Source organism: Petaurus breviceps, unplaced genomic scaffold (assembly GCF_028583685.1).
Source record: "Petaurus breviceps papuanus isolate PSGF00001 unplaced genomic scaffold, PetGlider_PUasm1.0 189, whole genome shotgun sequence".
In the NCBI taxonomy this organism is placed as follows: Eukaryota; Metazoa; Chordata; class Mammalia; order Diprotodontia; family Petauridae; genus Petaurus; species Petaurus breviceps.
The window spans coordinates 25,778,362-25,799,060 of record NW_027185809.1 but is presented as its reverse complement, the minus strand read 5'-3'; the positions used below and the strand labels follow the sequence as shown (position 1 = coordinate 25,799,060).

The following is a 20,699-nucleotide window of genomic DNA, read 5'->3' as shown; positions in this document are numbered from 1 at the left end:
ACCAGGAGAACAATTTATACAATTACAACAACAATGTAATAACAAACAGCTCCTGTAGTGGAAGTGATGGCTTCAAGGTGCAAAATGAGACACATACTTTAATGTTCCCTATGTGGGAGTTTGTTTTACTTAACTATTCACATCTCTTACAAGGGATGTTTCTTTTTTTTCTTGGTTGATGGGGAAAGAAAATATATGTTTGTTAATTGGAAAAATAAAATTTAAAAAGGCATCAATATAACTTGTTTTTCCTTTTTTGGGAAGACAAAGTGCTTCAACAGAGCAATCGATTCCCTTTTAAAATCAATAAGGAAGGGGTGGCTAGGTGGTGCAGTGAATAGAGCACCAGCCCTTGAGTCAGGAGGACCTGAGTTCAAATCTAGTCTCAGACACTTAACATTTACTAGCCATGTAACCTTGGGCAAATCACTTAACCCCAATTGCCCTGCCCTCCTCCCTCCAAAAAGCAAAAAATAAAAATCAAGAAGGAACCTGGAGTCAATTTGATTTACTCTTTTAAATTGAATTATGTGACATCTGACATAAATTTGCAAGAGATTTAACTGATAATTTCTGTTGGTTCCAATTCAGCTATTTTCATCATTGCAAATTGAAAAAAAATTAAGGCTATCAAGTGTGTCTTTGTCTTACCATTTTGTCTGTGTTTTCATGTCTTTGTAAAATGTATGAAAATCTTTATCTTTTCTTGTTTTTAATGCTGTTTGTAGATTCTGTTACCTTGAAAGGTTTCTAAAAGGAAAAATGCAGCTAGTCAGAAAAACTGCTAAAAGCTGCAGCCAAAGAGTTTCGAATTCTGGTGAAGATTAATGAAATTTCATACTTGAAGCAGTTGTCCCAGTAAGCAGGACAACTTTAGACTTTTAGTGGGAGATTAAGTTAAAAAGAAAAGAAAAATCCCTGCAACATACTTCCCCCCCAGCCTTGACTACACTGGAATTACAGAAATAAAGTCAAATATAATGTTTAACGTGAAGGTATTTGTAGATCCTATATTTGATTGCTTGGTGCCACGGGGGGAGAGGGGAGGAAAAGGAGGGAGAGAAAATTTGAAACTCAAGGGACTGTGGAACTGAATGTTGTAAACTAAAAGTAAATAAATAAATTTAAAAAACAATAACACAAAAAGAAATCAAGTCAAATAATCAAATTTTGCAGAACTGTTAGAAAATCTTAACAGCTTTGGAGGCTAGGAGATTAATTTGAAAATTAATCATTTTTACTTAGAAACATATGTTGAAATATCTTAGTGAATTTTGAGGTACCACTCTGTAGAATTTGTTTTAGAGAAAAATAAGAATTAAATTTTACAAAAGTTTTAAAGGTAAATAGCACCTAGATAAGTTTTTTCCCTGAAGATTGATAGGCTTATTGTTTTAATATAATGAAGGAAGGCAGCTAGTTTGGAAATAATTCCAGACTGAAGAAAAAAAATAGGAATATTCTCTGCACTTTATAGCCACCTCTTGTTAAGCTTTCTTTTGACTATGAAAAGAGAAAAGATTGTTTAAACCAGAGATCTCCTGAGTCCCCTAGTTCAGAGACCCTATCCCTCTGACCCTATTAACCTCTCTGATCTCAGATCAAGTTCCTAAATAAAGGTGTTGGGGAAAATGCTGAAAAATTGAGGTAAATTTGAATTACATTCTGGTTGCAGAAATTTATTAGCTATATAATCTTAAGTGAGTTATCTTATTTGTCTTTGCCTCAGTTTTGTGATTGATAAAGATGAAAATAATGGCAGTACTCATTTCCCATGGCTGTTATGAGCATCAAATAATATGATGATTGTGAAGTGCTTAATATGGCAACTGCCGTGTTTCCCTGATAATAAGACCTATCCTGAAAATAAGCCCTCCCCTTACTGTGTAAGATTCCTCTAAAATAAGCCCTCCCCCGAAAATAAGCCCTATTGAGATTGCTACTGTAGTGAAGGTGATCCCCTGCGCTACACGCTACATTACGGTACCCTCTGTATGCACCGTTCACCCCCCCGCTGTGAAACGCACGCTGCGCTCCGAGCTGCATCCAATCAGAGCTGCAGCAGTGAGCGCGTCATCCTGTTCTTCCCCAGTGATTTGCTTGCTGGTGCCATTGAGAGCAGTGCCGCGGAGGAGAGCTGAGGCAGGACAACATAAGCCCTCCCCTGAAAATAAGCCCTCTGGTGTTTTTCTTTCCAAAAAAATAATAAGACAGTGTCTTATTATCGGGGAAACACGGTAGCATATGTAAAGCACTATATAAATGTTGACTGTTATTGTTATAATTTCTTTCATTGAATGTAATTATTCCATACTTGTTAACACTATACCAGATTTGAAATGTGATTAGTATTAAATATAAAAGGTACTAAGATCAATGATCTTTATGTGGGATAATTTGGAAATGCATTCAATTAAATTGATGTCATCTGAGTGAGTGGTATTAAGTTTTGTTTCATGTTTTAAAAACATGTTATTTTTAAAATTAAATTTTATGTTTATTTTTAGTTTACATTATTATTTACATAAGATTTTGAGTTACAAATTTTCTCCCCATCTTTCCCCTACCCACCACACCACAGCAGCGATCCCACTGTATAACCCATCTCCCAATCTGCCCTCTCCTATATCCTCCCCATCCCTACTCCGGCTTTCCAGTATGGCAACATGGATACCCCATGCCTGTATATCTTATTTCCCAGTTGCATGTAAATAATAATAATAAAAACAACAATAATAATATATTTTGAAAACATTTTATTTTAAAACTTTGAATTCCAGATTCTTTCCTTTCCTCCCTCATCACCCACCCTTACTGAGAAGATAAGCAATTCAATATAGGTTGTACATGTGTAGCTTTGCAAACCATTTACTGACTAATATTTCCCTCCATCCTATCCCACCCCTCATTTGTTCTATTCTCTATTTTGACACTGTCCCTTTCCAAAAGTGTGTGCTTCTAACTACCCACCCCCACAACTTGCCCTCCTCTCCATCATCCCCCCTCTCATACCCTTCCCCACTATTGTCCTGTAGGGCAAGATACCCTATTTAGTGTGTATGTCATTCCCTTCCTAAGCCAAATTCAATGAGAGTAAGGTTGACCCATTCCCTTTTGCCTTCCTGTTCTTCCCCTCCATTGTAACAGTTTTCCCTTGTCTCTTCTTTTTCCTTTTGGAGGGCAATTGGGGTTAAGTAACTTGCCCAAGGTTACATGGCTTGTTTTTTTGTTTGTGGATGTGGGTGTTAAGTATCTGAGGCTGAAACCAAACTTGGGTCCTCCTGACTCCAGGGCCTGCTTTACTCATTGCACCACCTAGCCTCTCTTTGCCTCTTCTGTATGAGATAGTTTACCCCATTCTGTCTCTCCCCATCTCCTCTCATTATATTCCTGTCTCAGCTCTCAATTTCACCTTTTAAGTATTATTCCTTCCTATTCAATTGGTCCTGTGCCCTCTGTCTATGTATACCTGTACATATATATATATATATATATATATATATATATACACATACATTCACATATGTATTCATATGGCCATATACCCTCCTATAAAGACATATATATGTATTGCATATATATATATATACATACACATACATACATTTATGTTCCCTTCAACTATTCTCACATTGGGAAAAGTTTCATAAGTTACAATTATCATTTTTCCATGTAGGAATGTAAATAGTTCAACTTTGATAAGTTCCTTATGATTTCTTTTCCCTGTTTACCTTCTCATGCTTCTCTTGTTTCTTGTATCTGAATGTCAAATTTTCTATGCAGCTCTGTTCTTTCAAGAATGCTTGAAAGTTCTCGATTTCATTGTATTTTCTCCTGAAACATGATACTCAGTTTTGCTGGGTAGATGATTCTTGGTTTTAATTCTAGCTCCTTTGCCCTCCAGAATATCATTCCAAGTCCTTTGATCCCTCAGTGTAGAAGCTGCCAGATCCTGTGTTATCCTGATTGTGTTTCCACAATATTCAAATTGTTCATTCTTGGCTGCTTGTACTATTTTTTCCTTGATCTGGGAACTCCAGAACCTGGCTATAATATTCCTAGGAGTTTTCTTTTGGGGATCTTTTTCAAGAGGTGATCAGTGCATTCTTTCCATTTCTATTTTGCCCTCTAGTTCTAAAACATCAGGGAAATTTTCCTTGAGAATTTCTTGAAGGATGATTTCTAGGTTCTTTTTTTGATCATGGCATTCAGGTAGTCCAATAATTTTTAAATTATCTCTCCTAGATCTATTTTCCGGTCAGTGGTTTTCCCAATGAGATATTTCACATTGCCGTCTATTTTTTTCATTTGTTTGGATCTGTTTAATAGTATCTCGATTTCTCATAAAATCACTAGCTTCCATTTGCTCCAATCTAATTCTGAAAGAATTATTCTCTTTAGTGAGCTTTTGAAATTCTTTTTCCATCTGGCAAATTTGACTTTTAAGGTATTCTTCTCCTCATTTCTGAGCCTTTCTTGCCATTTCAGTTAGTCTATTTTTTAGGTGTTATTTTCTTCAGTCAGGTTGTTGATTCTCTTTTCATGATTTTCTTGCATCATTCTCATTTCTTTTCCCAATTTTCCCTCCAATTTTTGGTTTTCAAAATCCTTCTTAAGCTCCTCTATGGCCTGTAACCAATTCATATTTTTCTTGGAAGCTTTTGGTACAGGAATTCCGACTTCCTTATCTTCCTCCTGTTCCATACTTTGATTCTTTTTGTCCCCAGAAATAGTTGTCTAAAGTCAGATGGCTGTGCTTGCTTTGTTTCCTTTGCTTGCTCATGTTGCCACTCAATTACTGGACTTTTGAGCTTTTTGCTACAGTAGAACTCTGCTTCCAGAGAAGAGAGCTTTGTCCCAGATTGCTGGCGTCTTCTCAGCTGCTGGAGCTGTTAGTTGGGTACCCTCCCTGAAGCCTCCACAGGCTCTGGCACCTAGTCACATACCCCAGGACCTCCACCCTAGAGTGTGATCCAGATTCAAGCAGGTGAAAGCAAGAGCGATTACTCCTCAGAATGGTTGCTTGGTCCCCCTACAATCTGCAGGCCAGGAGCTCTAAAGCAGCCATGCTGCAGCAGCTGCAATGCCTCAGCTGTTTCTCCCTCTGGGAGCAGAGGCTGGGCCACACTCTTTGTCCCCTTGTTCCCAAAGTCCACACTGACCATTTACTTTGCCTTTGGCATTTATGGGTTGATAATTCTGGAAACTGCCTCAGCTGCTGGTGATCCACTCTCTTGAAGTTCCCCCAGCTGTGGCTGGTCGGGGCTGCCCTGGGGCTAAAACCACTGGCTTACTAGGGGCTAGGCTCTGCTCCCAGTGTGCTGCAATGGACTCTTCCTTTCCTCCTGCCGGGCTGCTTTCAGCGGGAGATTTGTTTCTCTCTGTTACTTTGTGACTTCTGTAGCTCTAAAGTTTGTTTAGAGTCATATTTTATAGGTATTTGAAGTGGTTATGGGGGGAGCTCACAGAGTTTTCCTGTTTCTATGTCACCATCTTGGCTCCGCCCAAAACATATTTTGTATGTTGTATTTCTAAATTCTCTTATATTGTGAAATTTATCAGAAATGCTGTTAGAAAGATAACTTCGTTTTAGAATCTGGATGCTTTTAGATTATAAACTGAACTTTTGAAGGAATTCAATAAAAACATATTTGAAAACTTAAATATTTAATGAAGTATATTTCATTTTAAAAACATATAATGATAGTAAGTTTACTATAATAGTGACTTTTCATTTTTAAAAGAAAATTGGCTATCACTTATAAAAATTATGAAAATAAGTTTTTGTGAGATAATTTACCCCATTTTATCTCTCCCTTTTTCCTTCTCCCAATATATTTTTCTCACCCCTTAATTTTATTTTTTAGATATCATTGCTTCATATTCAGCTCATCCTGTGCTATCTATCTATCTGTCTGTCTGTCTGTCTATCTATCTATCTATCTATCTATTTATTTCCTCCAACTACCCTAATATGGAGAAAGGTCTCATGAGTTACAAATATCATCCTTCCATATAGGAATGTAAACAGTTCAACTTTAATAAGTCCCTTATGATTTCTCTTTCCTGTTTACCTTTTCATACTTCTCTTGAGTCTTGTATTTGAAAGTCAAACTTCCTATTCAGTGCTGGTTTTTTTCAGCAAGAATACTAGAAAGTCCTCTATTTCACTGAATTTCCATTTTTCCCTCTTATATTAACTTTTCTTGGGTCAGTGATTCTTAGTTTTAATCCTCCAAAACATCATATTCCAAGTTCTTCAATACCTTAATGTGGAAGATGCTTCTACAATACTCAAATTGTTTCTTTCTGCCTGATTGCAATATTTTCTCCTTGACCTGGGAACTCTGGAATTTGGCTACAATATTCCTAGGAGTTTGCCTTTTGAAGTTTCTTTCAAGAGGCTATCAGTAGGTTCTTACAGTTTCTATTTTACCCTCTTGTTCTAGAACATCAGGGTAGTTTTCCTTGATAATTTCTTAAAAGATGATGTCTAGGCTCTTTTTTTTATCATGGCTTTCAGGTAGTCCAATAATATGAAAATTATCTCTCCTGGATTTATTTTCCAGGTCAGTGGTTTTTCCAATGAGATATTTCACATTGTCTTCTATTTTTTCATCTTTTGGTTCTGTTTTATAATTTCTTGATTTCTCATAAAGTCATTAGCTTCCATTTGCTCCCTTCTAATTTTGAAAGAATTTTTTCTACAGTGAGCTTTTGGACCGCCTTTTCCATTCTGCCAGTTCTACTTTTTAAAGCATTCTTCTTTTTATTGACTTTTTGGACCTCTTTTGTCATTTGGGTTACTCAATTTTTTAAGGTGTTATTTTCTTCACTATTTTTTTGGTTCTGTCATGGCTCCCTTTCCCTTGTTTTCGACCTTTCTCATTGCTAAGGGGAGGGGAGGAAATCCAATACTCCCTCAGGAGTCTGCTTCAAGCCCTAGCAAAAACTGACAATCTCAATCTTGTTGGCTCTATGCAAGGGGATGTTTCAACAGATCATGCCTTTTTGGTTAGTGGTGGGCCCTGCAACCACCTTGACCAAAATGGGGCAATGTGAAAATACTCCTGAGACTAACCTCCTCTGTTTTCTATGAGTTAGTTGCATACATGTAGTGGACATAGAGTAAGCCTGTTTGCTGAAAGGAGCTAATAGGGAGCCTGTAGTGAGCAAGACATCTCACTCACTCCCAGATACCTTTGCTGGTTGATCTTGCTGAGCTATGTACCTTAAAGCAGCTTAAACCAGTCTTGTGAGCAACCCTTGCTGTAAAACATCTTACTTCTATGGCCCACCTATACCTGGAAAGGACGGTATACTCTCTACCCTCGCCTCTCCCTGAAACTCCCCTTGGCACAAATGTCTAATTGTCTTAATAAAACCTTTCTGCTTTCAACTCAACTTGGACTCCTCTGTATTTAAGGAGTGGGCTTTGCCTGGCTTTCAACAGTCATCACTTCACCTCTCTGGGCCTCAGTTTTCCTCATCTGTAAAATGGGGCTAACAACACTCATATTACTTACAAGATAGTTGTGAGTAAAGTGTTTTAGAAATATTAAAACAGGAGACAGCTTCCAGGGGCAAAGGTCAAACTGCAACATGAACCTGCGCCTTAGTGGCATGCCAGGCTTGACCACCCTTTATAGAGAGGGCTCTCCATGACCATACTTTGGTGGCATCAAATTGAAACTTCTCCTATTGGTTCAGCACTTGATGGATTTAAGGCAAATCTCACCTTTAAAGAGTGTGAAGAAAAATGGCAGCATTTTTCACCTTCAATGTGAAAGATGACCCTGGCAGGAAAGAAGCCATCCAGGTAGTGAATGTGAAAAATGGCAGAGGCTTCATAGCTGTTAATTCAGATAAGAAGGCTGACTACACAATGACGATGGCTGACATTGACTTACTGGATTTAATGGTTGGCAAAATGAATCCTCAGTCAGCTTTCTTTCAAGGGAAATCGAAAATCACTGACAATATGAGTCTGGTCACAAAGTTAGAGAACCTCCAGCTGCAGTCTAGCAAGGCAAAACTATGAACACCTTTGAGATGACTTCTGCAAAACACTGAGACTTTATACTACATAGGTGTAGAATATGTGTAGACACATATATGCCTACACACATACATGTATGTATATAGCAATATGGTCAGAAACTAGCCAGAAATGGATTGGCCATCAGTGTTATTGGCCTTATCTTTCTTAAGTCTTGTATTAACAGAACTCCAATGAATTACTACTATGGCCTTGCTGAATTACATAAAACTGTGCATATCCATCTCTAGAGAAAGAACTAATGGAGTCTGAATGCAGATAAAAGCATACTTCTTTATTTTTACTTTTTGTCTATTTTTTTTTCACAATGTGACTAACATGGAAATATGTTTTTCATGACTGCATATGTTTAATCTATATAAAATTCCTTGCCTTCTCAATGAAGGGGGGAGAGGAGGGAGAGAATTTGGAACTAAAAAAATTTTAAAAAGTGAATGTTAAAATTGTTTTTGCATGTAATTGGGAAAAGTAAAACATTAAGTTTTTTATAAAAAGAAAAGTTAATGTGGTAATTATAGTCTGGGTTGAGGTACAGGAGCAGCAAAATCCAAGACCTCAGTAAACAAAATATAAAGTATATTTAAGTATTATTCTGCTGAGATTTCAATTTTGGAGTTTTTCTTGTAAGAATCAGATGAAACTAGCTTATAATTAGTGCTGTGTACTTGAATATCCTAATCTATTTTCCTTAATATTTTGTTAAATGCTGTAATGGAATTTGGATTTTTGAAAAGAACTTCTTTGTTTTTGGTGAATGAAAAGGATGAGGAATGGGTCATGAAGAGAGACTTCTATCTCCTATTTTGAAATCAAACCCTTTAACTAAGAGAGAGGTTTTCTTCTTGAAAATCAATGGGTTAGATTCTTGAAACGATCATTATTCACATTTAAATGGGCAATAAAATTTGTTTCGAGAAGTACAGTATTTATTGGATTAACTCCATTAAGCAAACTTTTCATGTATTCCTTCCTCATAACTTTACTACTTCACATATTTTTCATTACCTGATTTTTCTGTATGTGAATGTTAATGATGCAATGTTTCTTTTAAACTTTCTTGTAATTTATTAAGACGGGGCTAAATAATGACTTTGATTGAAGGTTTAATAGAAAATTAATTTTGCTTTTCCTGGTTAAAAACTATTAAAACGCTATGTATTACAGTCATCATTATCCAAGTAACAACTTCAGAAGAGCAAGCAGTTTAAAAAATGAAGATGGAATCCTTCCAACAGGAACAACTTGATTTGAAACCTCCACCTCCACTGATGGTTTGGATGAGACAGCATGTCCAAAAATGAAATAAGAAACTACATTTACAATCCAGTTTGATGGAATATTTGGGGCATTCCTATAAACTTTGCTTCTGTGGAAACTGAGGTTGATGGTTGAACTGAGCTTGGAAGTGCTGAGCTACAGTTCGTTAAGTTGATTAGATATCTGCACTAAATTTGGAACTTATATGCTGAGTTCTCGAAAGCAGGGGCCATCAGGTTGCCTAAGAAGGATCAACGAAGGCTAGGATGGAAATGGAACTGGCTAAAACTTCCACACTGATCAACAATGTGCCTGGGTCTGAGAATGGCTGGCCTACTTTCCAGCCTGGATGAGAGAGGGAGACCCTGTCTCAAAAAAAAAAATCAACAAAACTATATTTACAATCACACTCAGATTCACTTCCATTTTCAAACACACATACAGAATATGTGTTTTCATTTCTGATGCAGTGGTACTTCTTATGAGTGAGGTATGTTGGCACTACATTATTAGAGGCCATTATGCACTACACTTCAGCCTTATGAACAATGGAGAAAAAACGGGGCATAGTTGTGATAATATTACCTCAGAATTCCTCTGGTGGACTGCCAAGGGTAAAACTATTTGCTGTAAGCAGAGTATAACTTTTTCCAAATCCTTGCATCTTTGTTAGGTCATTATTCTCCCATTTACCTGAAACAAGAGAGTATGGTCAGAGAGATCCTATTAAGACACAAAAAAATGGAAGAAAATCAAACCCATTGTCAGGCAGCATTTTAAGCAAAGCCCTTACAAGTACCCAGAAGGAGCAAGTTTGTGTATGTGTCAGAATTGTACCATGGGTATTTGAAAGATCCTGCTGATCTTGCCATTTCCTCTTGAACTTTTGTGGCCCATTGACTAAGTGTCCCTGAATTTGCACATTGAACTCACTCATTTGAAAAAAATTTAAGTGTTTAATTAACAAGTCTTTATTTTATCTCCTTTCCACTCTTTACCATTGAAAAGAAAAAAAAACAAAAATCATCTCATAATAAATAACAGTCAAGTAAAACAGACCCCACATTGCTGTTGTCCAAAAATGTATGTCTCATTCTGCATTTTGAATCCACCACACATTTGTCAGGAGGTAAGAACTTGGTCTCATACCATTTTGAGGTATTTGTTTTGGAAGATTGTTGTTTTACTAAGAAAGGTTATGACTCCTAACTAGTAAAACTAGACCAAACTTTTTAATTTCAAAATTTATACCAAAGGGAAAACCAACTTAGTGCTATACAAGTTTCTGGAGTGGGAGAAGGCGAGGTGAGGGTGGGAATTGGATAGGAATGAGCATATTTTCTAACCATGACCCAACAACTGGTTAAAAAAAATCAAATGATCTTTTTTTCTTTTAAAAAAAGTGACATCTCTAGAGAGAAAAAAGTCTCAAAATTCAATAGTCAACATTTTCTTTTAATGAATTCTTGCAGTGAAGTCCTTATAGTTTATATTTTCATTGATGAATCAGTTGATCTCAGATGAACCCTATTAAATAACACTGCCCTGATTGAGGATTCAAAATATATCAACAGTGTAATTGTAAGAATAAGAAAAATAGAGGTCATTCCAATGTAAAGAATGAAGAGTTTACTGAAATTTTTTTTGGGTGCAGGTCCACTGTCGATGCTTCCCCCATAGCCTTCAAAATTAAAATAAAGAGGATTCCATCCATATAGGAAATGGCAATTCTGATTATGGTTGCACAGGCCTCTGCCGTGACATTTTGTTGCATTACATTCCTTCTTTTCTTATGGAATATCAACACATTTCCTATTCTTACACATTTTGTTTGGTCCACACCTTGTTCCATCTTTCACTCCTCCAATATCAATACCTCTCATCCCAAAGTGATAATCTTTCCCCCAGCAGGTGGTACTATTAACATTCATCTGAAAGATACTGACAAAATCCTGTGTAATAGGGATTTCTGTTACATTTTCACATAGTATTCACATAAAATATGATCTTCAGCACATTTCATGTATTCGTCCCCAAAAAGGCCACAGTTACCAAAACAGTCTCCTTCCATGTTTATTTCCCTGAAACATTTTAAGGAACCACTTTTTGCCTTTTGACCAAAGATGCTTTTGCATTGTTGGTCAAGGCCTCAACAATATTTCTTGTAACAGAAGGCTCCATCTTCACAAGGGCTTCCATTTAGCACATACGTGTCAGCTGGGCATCAGGGTGAAACTCCATTGCGGTACTCTTGGAAGGTCACAGTTGCTAAACTGAGCTGTACATAATCGTCCGGCTGGAACAACCTTACAATTCTTACAGCAATGACCCAAGGCACAATTAGCACCAGGAGACAGTGTACAATTGGGTTGGCAACAATGATCCTGTTTACAATTGTTTTCTGACCCACAGTCACATTCTTCTCCATTTTCTACCATCCTATTACCACAGCACCTTAAAAAGTAGACTTGTTCTTCTTCTGGCAGGTCAGCCAAACAATGTGTATCACTGTTTAATTGTAAAAGTAATTATAACTACAGTTACTGAAGGTTTCTACCTTAACTATATTAGCACTCATGATGCAAATTTTTCCCTTGACAATAGCAAGTCTCCCCATCATGATGTATGCCCAGGTTATGACCAAGTTCATGAGCAAAAAGGGCAGTAAATAAAATCAGATTGTTGTCAGTGAAAGAGAGGAGCTGTGGCATGATTTTGACCGCAAATGTTTCCTACATAGCCTAAACCAAGGTAGATCCCATATGAGTTGAAGACAATTAAATGCACAGCATCATACTGTAAGTGTCCTGGAAGAGTTTTCTGTTGCCACATCTGAAAATCCAAAGCAACTGTTCACATAGGACCTATGATGTCAATTAGATTACCTTGAGTCCATATTTCTAGGCTCACCAAAAATATATGAATTTGCAGTGGATGTCAGCTATATGAGCTATGTTTAAAACTTGCTCCACCATTTTTGTTTTGTTTTGATTTGAGAAGGTAAATTATTCATGGTCTACCATAACTGCCAGCTCCATAAATCTAGTGGGTGCCCAAGTGTCCCCCTTGGTTAGAGTTTCTGGTATTATGTTTGACAGCTCCTGAAAGGCATGATGACTTAGTTCCTCATCAGTTGTGGCACATTTCATTTTAAGTCCACTGTCCTCCAGCTCCTCCAAACGATGCTGAAAAGTGATTGTGGTGGAGTGGGGCTCATTATCAATTCTCTATCTTCAGCATCCCACAGGCCTCCAGAACAGGTGCTTACGGCCACCATGGACTCCAGGATGTCCTCCACCACCCCCTGGTGGTAGCAGTCATCCGTGATGAAGGGCGGATCCACTGGGAGAACTTCCTGGTCGTTATAGGTGAATACTGGCAGGTGTCGGGGCATCCAGAGCTTCCTAACTTTCGGGTCGGGTGCACCTCTCGTTAATGACCCTCGATGTACAGAATGTATGTGTGCCTTCCTGACACCTCAGGGACACCCATTTGGGGAGGCACCTTCCAGGAAATCACCACTTCATAGGAGGCGAAGCGCCAGCCTGGCAGGGGTCGGGGGCAGTCTGCGGGGGCCAGAAACACTTCGAGGCTGAGCACCGGCAGAAAGGCTCTCCCGGTCACCCCCATTCTCCAGCCCAAGTTACAGCGAGAACCAGAATCGCAAGGTGGGTGCAGGGCTGGAGCTGCAGCTGCGAGCAAGAGCTAGCTCAGGGAGTCCAAAGTTCAAAAGTTGACACTGAGCCCTTCAGCTGTGCCCCCACCAGTCAGTCAACGTCCAGTTTCTGGCAGCGGCGCGCGAACCCCCCCGAATCTTGGGCGGTTACTGACCTAGCGCGTGGCTGCACTGGGCAGAAGAGATTCAGTCCCAACTCCCGCCCACCCTCCCAAAGACTACAGGTTCAGAACCTCGAGGCAGGAAAGAAAGGGTAAGGACCAAGAGAAAGGTAATTGGCATTTGGCAATTTCTTTACCAATTGTAGGGTCACAGTGCAAAGCAATTTTTAAACTTTTGATTAAAATTATTTTTCTATTAGGAAGCATTTATTTCTCCTCCTCCTACTGTCCAATCAGAAAGAAGGAAGGGAGGAAGGAAGGAAGGAAGGGCAAAGTCATATCCTTAAGATGGACTTGGGATGCAGAATAAGACCTATTTGGGGACATGATCAGTGTAAGAATTTATTTTTCTTGACTCCTATTTGGTCATGTCCCTAAATAGGTCTCCATTTGCACCCCCAGTCCAGCCCTTATTTATCAAAAGGAGGGTCATAGGCTTTATCATGGGTTCATCTCTTATTCTTTACAAGGAGGGCAATCACAATCCATTAAAGTGAAATGATTTGCTCCATAAATACTAAGTGACAGAACTGGAGTTTGAATTCAGATCTCTTAAGATGTAGCTCTTTTTGAAAGTGGGGGGGGAGGGGGCGGAGACAAGATGGCAGAGTAGAAGCAGGACCTCCCCGCTGCTCCTGCTTCCACCTTCCCCAATCCATGTAAAAAGGAGACTCTAAACAAACTTTGGAGCTGCAGAACCCACAAAATGACACAGAGAAGCTAACCTCCCACTGAGGACAGCCAGGCAGGCCGGTAGGAATCCACCTCAGTGCTCTGGGAGCCAAGCCCAACCCCATGCCCAGGCTTTAGCCCCAAGGCAGGCTTGACCAGCCTTGGCCAGAGGGACTCCAGATGAGCAGCAGCTGTGGCCATTTCCAGATTTATCAACACACAGATGCAAAGGACAAAGTGAGAGGTCTGTGAAGTTTGGACTTTGGGACCAGTAAGTGGGAGTGCGTGGCTTTTGCCCCTGGGGGCGAGAAACCGCTGAGACCCAGAACAGCCAGTCAGCCCCATGTGGTGGCTTCAGCTCCTGGCCTGCAGAGTGTAGGGGGATCAAGCACCAGTCTGAGGAGTAATCGCTCTTGCTTTAACCTGCTTGGATCTGGATTGCAGTCTAGGGTGGAGGTCCTGGGGTGCGTGTCCAGTTTGCCAGAACGTGTGGAGGCTTCAGCAAGGGCACCCATCTAATACCTCCGGCAGCTGAGAAAACCCCAGCGTTTGGGACGAAAGCTCCCTTGTCTGGTGGCAGAAAAGTAATTGAGTGGCAAAATGAGCAGGCAAAGGAAACAAAGCAGACAGAAGATTCCAAATTTTCACTCCTGTTTTGGGGACAAAAAGGAGCAAAGCATGGAACAGGAGGAAGACAGTGAAGTCAGAACTCTTGCACCAAAAGCTTCAAAGGAAAATACAAGTTGGTTACAGGCCATAGAGGACCTTAAGAAGCAGATAAGAGAAGTGGAGTAAAAATTGGGAAGAGAAATGAGAACAATGCAAGAAAATTATGAAATAAGAGTCAACAGCCTGACTGAGGAAAATAACACTTTAAAAAACAGACTGACTCAAATGGCAAAAGAGGCTCAAAAAGGCAATGAGGAGAAGAATGCCTTAAAAAGTCGAATTTGCCAGATGGAAAAAGAATCTCAAAAGCTCAATGAGGAGAATCATTGCTTCAGAATTAGATTGGAGCAAATGGAAGCTAATGACTTTATGAGAAATCAAGATGCTGTTAAACAGATCCAAACAAATGAAAAAAGAGAAGGCAATGTGAAATATCTCATGGGAAAAACCACTCACCTGGAAAACAGATCCAGGAGAGATAATTTAAAAATTATTGGACTACCTGAAAGCCATGATCAAAATAAGAACCTAGAAATCATCCTCCAGGAAGTTCTCAAAGAAAACTACCCTGATGTTTTAGAACTAGAGGGCAAAATAGAGGTTGAAAGAATCTACCAATCACCTCCTGAAAAAGGTCCCAAAAAGAAAACTCCTAGGAATATTATAGCCAGGTTCCGAAATTTCCAGATTAAGGCCAGAATATTACAAGTAGCCAGGAAGAAACAATTTCAATTTTGTGGAAACACAATCAGGATAACACAGGATCTGGCAGCTTCTAGATTGAGGGATCAAAGGGCCTGGAATATGATATTCTGGAGGGCAGAGGAGCTGGGATTAAAACCAAGAATCACCCACCCAGCAAAACTGAGTATCATGTTTCAGCGGAAAATATGGTAATTCCATGGAATAGACTACTTTCAAGCATTCTTGCTGAAAAAACCAGAGTTGAATAGAAAATTTGATATTCAGACACAAGAAGCAAGAGAAACTTGAGAAGGTAAACAAGGAAAAGAAATCATAAGCCACTTATCAAAGTTGAACTATTAACATTCCTACATAGAAAAATGATGATTGTAAATGATGAAACTTTTCTCAGAATGAAAATAGTTGAAGGGAATAGAAATATATTGGAGGGTATACGGGCATATGAATACATATGTGAATGTGTGTGTATATGTTTACAGGTATACATAGATAGAGGGCACAGGACCAATTTAATAGGAAGGGATGATACTTAAAAGGTGAAATTAAGAGGAGAGAGAGGAACATAATGAGAGGAGATGGGGAGAGACAGAATGGGGTAAACTATCTCATATAGAAGAGGCAAGGGAAAATGGTTACAATGGAGGGGAAGAATAGGAAGGCAAAAGGGAATGGGTCAACCTTATTCCCATTGAATTTGGCTTGAGGAGGGAATGAAATGCACACTAAATAGGGTATCTCACCCTCCAGGAGAGTAGGGGGGAAAGGGGGTAAAAGGGGGGATGATGGAAAGGAGGGCAGGCTGGGGGGGAGGGAAGTTGGAAGCACCCACTTTTGAAAAGGGACAGGATCAAAGCAGAGAATAGAACAAGTGGGAGGTGGGATAGGAGGTAGGGAAATATAGTCAGTCTTTTACAATATATCTACTATGTCATTGTTTTGCATTAGCTACACATGTTCAACCTATACTGAACTGCTTATCTTCCCAGTAAGGGTGGGTGACAAGGGAGGAAGAGAATGAATCTGGAATTCAAAGTTTTAAAATCAAATATTCAAATATATACACTATTATTAATACTATTTTGCATGTAATTGGGAAATAAGATATACAGGCACTGGGGCATAGAGATCCACTGGAAAAGTCGAAAGGGGTATAGGAGAAGATATGGGAGAGAGCAGATTGGAGGAGGGGATATCCTGTGGGACTGCTATTTTGGGGCGGTGGGTAGGGGAAAAACAGGGAGAAAATTTGTAACTCAAAATCTGGCAGAAATGAATGATGTAAATCAGAAGTTAATAAAGCAAATGCTTTATTAACTTCTGATTTACATCATTCATTTCTGCCATCTTTTTTTTTTCAAATGTACCATCTTTTTTTTCAGATGTAGCTCCTTTTTTTTAAAATTAGTATTATTTGGGTGCCCTTTCTGAAGCCTCCACATGCTCTGGCAAGCTGGTCACACACCCCAGGACCTCCACCCTAGACTGCAATCCAGATCTAAGCACGTTAAAGCAAGAGCAATTATTCCTCAGACTGGTCGCTTGGTTCCCCTACAGTATGTAGGCCAGGAGGTGAAGATGCAAGTGGCACCTGCTATGCCAAGGCCTCTCAGTGGCTTCTTGCCTGGGGGCCAAAAGCCAATGCACTCCCAACTACTGGTCCCAGAGTCCAGACTGCACTGACCTGTCACTTTGTCCTTCACATCTATGTGCTGATAAATTTGGAAACAGCCACAGCTGCTGGTGACCTGGAGTCCCTCCAGCTGGCATCTGGTCAGGCCCGTCCTGGGGCTAAAACCTCCAGCTCACAGGCCTGGGCTTGGCTCCCAGAGTGCTGTGCTGGCCAATTCCTGCCAGCCTGCCAGGCTGTCCTCAGTAGGAGGTTAGCTTCTCTGTGTCATTTTGTGGGTTCTGCAGCTCCAAAGTTTGTTTAGAGTCCCCTTTTTACATGGATTGGGGAAGGTGGAAGCTGGAGCCGCTCGAGGAGGTCCTGTTTTTAGTCTGCCATCTTGACTCCGCCCCCCCCCCCAAGATGTAGCTCCTTTGGTTATATTAACCTTCCTCTAACATAGAGATCAAAGGATGTATGAAGGAAAGATAATGATGATAATAAAACAATAATATAATCCTCATGATAGCTAGTATTCATTCAGTGCGTTAAGGTCTGCAAATCATTTCATATGTGTTCTCATTTGATTTGATTTATTTGATCATATAATAGCTAGAATTTACATAGCACTAAGCTTTGACATCCACTTTATAGGTCATCTCATTTAATCGTCACAACAATCCTGTGAGGGAGGGATTATTATTGTCCCCTTTTTACAGATGAAGAACAGCTGATGAGGCTCTGGATCAGGTTTCCAGCTCAGTTCTTACTGACTCCAAGTCAAACTCTATACATTGTTCCAAATAAAACCCTCAAAAGAGGGGAAGTGTCATTACTTAAGTGTCAATCCCTGCCCTTGTCTATTTGGATACTCTTTTTCAATCACATATACAGGCGTGCATATGACAACCCATTCATACCTCATTTGGTGAGATTCTGATCTATTTCCCTTAAATACTTCCTTAGAGAATCAACCTAAGGTCTTCATTTAGGTCTTATTTAACATTTAATGGATGCCCATGCAATACTTTTACTACCCATTTATTATCCCTTACTCTTGATCATGCTACCTTCTTTTCTGATCATAAATTTCCAGGACGTTTTCTTTACCTCACATACCTCATCTTTATTACTATTGTTGTCTCCCATTAGAATGAGGGCAAGGGAAGTTTTTAAGTTTTTTCCTTGTATCTTAGCATAGTGTCTGACATGTGGTAAGTAGGCAATATATGTTTGTTTAATGCTCAGTGTGAAGCATTTTAAAATTAATTGTTTATGGTCTGAAATTCTTCTTTTTCAGGTATTTATATCTTTTGACCACTATCTATTGGAGAATGGCTCTGCGTTATATGTGTATGTGTTTATCTCTATATATGTATATGCATGTATGCATATCCACATCACTTTAATTTATATATTGAATATCAGACTTGTACGCAAGGTGTTTGATGCAAAGGTTTTCTTTCCTTGCCCCACCTCGCTCCTTGCCCCCATTTCTGCAAAAATTTTTACTTTTATTTATATAATTCTCATTGTCAGTTTTGTCTCTTCACAAAGGCAGGCAGACCAAGCAACAGGTTATTGCAGTACTCTAGGTGTGAGGTGATGAACTGCACCAGGGTAGTGGCAATATCAGAGGAGAGAAGGGGCCTGAGAGGTTGTCTGTACTCCAGGCCTTGGCAGTAAGTTGGATAAGTTAGGTGAGAAGGAGTGAGGATTTGGGGATCACTCCTAGGTTGTGAGCCTGAAGATGAAGCCTCAACAGTATCAGGGAATTTTGGAAGTGTGTGGTGGGGGATGGTTTAGGAGGGAAAGTTATGAGTTCATTTTTGGACATGTTGAATTTAAGGTGTCTTCTGGACATATCTGAAAGGTACTTGGAGGCGTGAGCATGGGGGTCAGCTGACAGATTAGGGCTAGATAAGTAGATTTGAACATCACCAGTATAGAGATGATAATTGAATACAAAGGAGTTCATGAAATCAATAAGTGAGGTAACATTATGGTGAAAAGAGAAGAGCCCTATGGGAACCCACAGTTAGTAGACGTAACTTGGATGAGAATCCAGCAAAGGACTCTGAAGAGTAGTCCGATAAGTAGGTGAACAAGGAGAAAGTATCATCCCAAAATTTAGAGGGAAAGAGTATCAAAGAGAAGAGAGTGATTGATTGTCAGAGGCTATAGAGAAGTCGAGAAGCATGAGGTTTGAGAAAAGAATTTAGCAGTTAGATAGTTGGTAACTTTAGAAAGAACTGTTTTAATTGAGTGATGTGGTCAGAAGCTAGATTGTAGAGAGTTAAGGAGAGTGAGGGGAGAGGAAGTAGAGGCATCTATTGGATATGACCTCCTAGAAGATGTGTGAAGTATGGGACGGGTGTATTTGTAGGCAGTGGGGAAGGAGCAAATAGACAGGGAGAGATTGAAAGTAAGTGAGAGAATGAGGATGATAGAGGGGGCCATTTGTTGGAAGAGTTGAGGTGAAATGGAATCACTTTTGTAGGTAGAGGTGTTTGCCTTGGCAAAGTGATTGGTGTATCTTTCCCCTCTTTAATTTGAGATGGAAAAGCTTAAAAAACTGACATCAGAATTGTGAATTATTGTATAGTTAAATGGCTAGTTATTGTTTGTGGTATCATCTTTGTGAAGAAGTTGCCCAGGGAGTTTTCCTTAACCAGAGTTCTTACTGTTTAAAAAAACAAAACAAAACTGAAATTGACAAAAAGTAGAAATAATATTTTTTACAATACGGTTAGTTATATTAATTTTCGCTATTCATATTTGTTGTACAAGGCATTGGTAATAATTGCTTATGTTTACGTAGTATTATATGAGATAGATGTGTATACTCATTATATATGCTTCTTTCCCTTTCACTTGCTCCTTAATCAGTTTGCTGTCTGACTTAACAACCTTATCGCTCAACTGAAACTGCTGATGTCGCTTAATTGCCACTTCAGAGTTGTTATTCTTAATTGCCAAATCTGATAGCCTTTCTCAGTTGATCTTTCTTAATCTTGATCTCTCTGCCATGTATGACACTGAGTACTGTCTCCTAACTGGGGTTCCATGGCTCCACTCTTTCCTGCTTTTCCTGTATGACTGACTATATCCCCTTTTAGTTTCCTTTGCTGGATGGATCATTATTCACATTTTGACCTTTTACTGTGATTGTAACCTAAGTGTTCTGTCTTGTATCCTTCTCTCTGTGTATTTATTTACTTGGTGGCTACATGACCAGCTATTTATTGTACATTTTCAACATGTCCAAAATATAATTCATTATTACTCTTCCCTTCTCTCCCCCCCAAACCTTACCTCTCATCCAAACATCATTTACTATCAAGGGCACTACCATCCTTTTAGTCACCTAGGCATTTTCTTCAACTGTTCTTGCTCCTTCACGACACTTATTTGCTCGGGTGCCAAATCTTGTCATTTCTACCTCTGTAGCATCTTTCATTTCTGTCTTCTTATAGCCCACCTTTAGTTGAGGCCTTCATCCTCCTCTTGGACCATTGCAGTGGCTTCCTGATTGATCTCCCCGCCTCAAGTCCTTACCCACTTTTCTCCATCTTCTGTAACAGTTTTCCTTGAATCCCCTACTCAGTCAACTTCAGTGGCTCCCTATTACCTCTAGGTTGTTCTCTTTGTGATTTTTAAAATTATTTTATTTAAAAAAAAGGTTTTATTATTGCCTTTTAAACATATCAGTAATTTGCCAACATATGTGCCCCCACTAAAATAAAAAACAAACAAAATGTAACATTAATTGCTATGGCGTCCATTGCCTAAAAGCTAGGTATATTATATTATAGTCTCCACCCCCACCATTTCCTGTCCCATCTCAGATTCAGAGTGGGGGGGGAGGTGTTAGGCTCTCTGTCATTGGTTTTA

At 39.2% G+C, this 20,699-nt stretch overlaps 2 pseudogenes; one reads left to right on the top strand and one right to left on the bottom strand.

Annotated features, from left to right (window-relative positions):
- Positions 1-7,661: 7,661 nt before the first annotated feature.
- Positions 7,662-8,041, top strand: LOC138164165 (sterol carrier protein 2 pseudogene; annotated as a pseudogene).
- A 3,065-nt stretch (positions 8,042-11,106) lies between these two features.
- LOC138164164 (disintegrin and metalloproteinase domain-containing protein 20-like) lies at positions 11,107-14,026 on the bottom strand (annotated as a pseudogene).
- Between the last annotated feature and the right edge of the window lie 6,673 nt (positions 14,027-20,699).